This window comes from Aethina tumida, chromosome 4, assembly GCF_024364675.1.
Source record: "Aethina tumida isolate Nest 87 chromosome 4, icAetTumi1.1, whole genome shotgun sequence".
In the NCBI taxonomy this organism is placed as follows: Eukaryota; Metazoa; Arthropoda; class Insecta; order Coleoptera; family Nitidulidae; genus Aethina; species Aethina tumida.
Genome location: NC_065438.1, coordinates 10,050,439 through 10,053,797, shown reverse-complemented (window position 1 = coordinate 10,053,797; position 3,359 = coordinate 10,050,439).

Genomic DNA, 3,359 nt, shown 5'->3' with positions numbered 1-3,359 from the left:
ATAACTAAATTTTTAAAATTTAGTATTTAAATTTTTAAATTTCAAAATTTAAAATTTTAATAATTAAAATTTTAAAATTTAGTATTTAAAGTTTCAATACTTAAATTTTTAAAATTTAGTGTTTAAATTTTTAAATTTTAAAATTTAAAGTTTTAATAATTAAAGTTTTAAAATTTAATATTTAAATTTTTAAATTTTAAAATTTAAAGTTTTAATAATTAAATTTTTAAAATCTAGTATTTAAATTTTTAAATTTTAAAATTTAAAATTTTAATATTTAAATTTTTAAAATTTAGTATTTAAATTTTTAAATTTTAAAATTTAAAATTTTAATAATTAAATTTTTAAAATTTAGTATTTAAATTTTAAAATTTTAAAATTTAAAGTTTTAATAATTAAATTTTTAAAATTTAGTATTTAAATTTTTAAATTTTAAAATTTAAAGTTTTAATAATTAAATTTTTATAATTTAGTATTTAAATTTTTAAATTTTAAAATTTAAATTTTTAAATTTTAAAATTTAAAATTATTATTATTAAAACTTTAAATTTTAAAATTTAAAGTTTTAATAATTAGATTTTTAAAATTTAGTATTTAAATTTTTAAATTTTAAAATTTAAAGTTTTAATACTTAAATTTTTAAAATTTAGTATTTAAATTTTTAAATTTTAAAATTTAAAGTTTTAATAATTAAATTTTTAAAATTTAGTATTTAAATTTTTAAATATTAATATTTAAAATTTTAATAATTAAATTTTTAAAATTTAGTATTTACATTTTTAAATTTTAAAATTTAAAATTTTAATAATTAAATTTTTAAAATTTAGTATTTAAATTTTTAAATTTTAAAATTTAAAGTTTTAATAAATAAATTTTTAAAATTTAGTATTTAAATTTTTAAATTTTAAATTTTATAGTTTTAATAAGTAAATTTTTAAAATTTAGTATTTAAATTTTTAAATTTTAAAATTTAAAGTTTTAATAACTAAATTTTTAAAATTTAGTATTTAAATTTTCAAATTTTTAAATTTTAAAATTTAAAATTTTAATAATTAAATTTTTAAAATTTTGTATTTAAATTTTTAAATTTTAAAATTTAAAGTTTTAATAATTAAATTTTAAAAATTTAGTATCTAAATTTTTAAATTTTAAAATTTAAAGTTTTAATAATTAAATTTTTAAAATTTAGTATTTAAATTTTTAAATTTTAAAATTTAAATTTTTAAATTTTAAAATTTAAAATTTTAATAATTAAATTTTTAAAATTTAGTATTCAAATTTTTAAATTTTAAGATTTAAAGTTTTAATAATTAAATTTTTAAAATTTAGTATTTAAATTTTTAAATTTTAAAATTTAAATTTTTTTAATTTTAAAATTTAAAATTTTAATAATTAAATTTTTAAAATTTAGTATTTAAATTTTTAAATTTTAAAATTTAAAATTTTAATAATTAAATTTTTAAATTTTAAAATTTAAAGTTTTAATAATTAAATTTTTAAAATTTGGTATTTAAATTTTTAAATTTTAAAATTTAAATTTTTAAATATTAAAATTTAAAATTTTAATAATTAAATTTTTAAAATTTAGTATTTAAATTTTTAAATTTTAAAATTTAAAGTTTTAATAATTAAATTTTTAAAATTTAGTATTTAAATTTTTAAATTTTAAAATTTAAAGTTTTAATAAATAAATTTTTAATATTTAGTATTTAAATTTTTAAATTTTAAAATTTAAAATTTTAATAAATAAATTTTTAAAATTTAGTATTTAAATTTTTAAATTTTAAAATTTAAAGTTTTAATAATTAAATTTTAAAAATTTAGTATCTAAATTTTTAAATTTTAAAATTTAAAGTTTTAATAATTAAATTTTTAAAATTTAGTATTTAAATTTTTAAATTTTAAAATTTAAATTTTTAAATTTTAAAATTTAAAATTTTAATAATTAAATTTTTAAAATTTGGTATTTAAATTTTTAAATTTTAAGATTTAAAGTTTTAATAATTAAATTTTTAAAATTTAGTATTTAAATTTTTAAATTTTAAAATTTAAATTTTTTTAATTTTAAAATTTAAAATTTTAATAATTAAATTTTTAAAATTTAGTATTTAAATTTTTAAATTTTAAAATTTAAAATTTTAATAATTAAATTTTTAAATTTTAAAATTTAAAGTTTTAATAATTAAATTTTTAAAATTTGGTATTTAAATTTTTAAATTTTAAAATTTAAATTTTTAAATATTAAAATTTAAAATTTTAATAATTAAATTTTTAAAATTTAGTATTTAAATTTTTAAATTTTAAAATTTAAAGTTTTAATAATTAAATTTTTAAAATTTAGTATTTAAATTTTTAAATTTTAAAATTTAAATTTTTAAATATTAAAATTTAAAGTTTTAATAATTAAATTTTTAAAATTTAGTATTTAAATTTTTAAATATTAATATTTAAAATTTTAATAATTAAATTTTTAAAATTTAGTATTTACATTTTTAAATTTTAAAATTTAAAATTTTAATAATTAAATTTTTAAAATTTAGTATTTAAATTTTTAAATTTTAAAATTTAAAGTTTTAATAAATAAATTTTTAAAATTTAGTATTTAAATTTTTAAATTTTAAATTTTAAAGTTTTAATAAGTAAATTTTTAAAATTTAGTATTTAAATTTTTAAATTTTAAAATTTAAAGTTTTAATAATTAAATTTTTAAAATTTAGTATTTAAATTTTTAAATTTTTAAATTTTAAAATTTAAAATTTTAATAATTAAATTTTTAAAATTTAGTATTTAAATTTTTAAATTTTAAAATTTAAAGTTTTAATAAATAAATTTTTAAAATTTAGTATTTAAATTTTTAAATTTTAAATTTTAAAGTTTTAATAAGTAAATTTTTAAAATTTAGTATTTAAATTTTTAAATTTTAAAATTTAAAGTTTTAATAATTAAATTTTTAAAATTTAGTATTTAAATTTTTAAATTTTTAAATTTTAAAATTTAAAATTTTAATAATTAAATTTTTAAAATTTAGTATTTAAATTTTTAAATTTTAAAATTTAAAGTTTTAATAATTAAATTTTTAAAATTTAGTATTTAAATTTTTAAATTTTTAAATTTTAAAATTTAAAATTTTAATAATTAAATTTTTAAAATTTAGTATTTAAATTTTTAAATTTTAAAATTTAAAATTTTAATAATTAAATTTTTAAAATTTAGTATTTAAATTTTTAAATTTTAAAATTTAAAGTTTTAATAAATAAATTTTTAAAATTTAGTATTTAAATTTTTAAATTTTAAATTTTAAAGTTTTAATAAGTAAATTTTTAAAATTTAGTATTTAAATTTTTAAATTTTAAAATTTA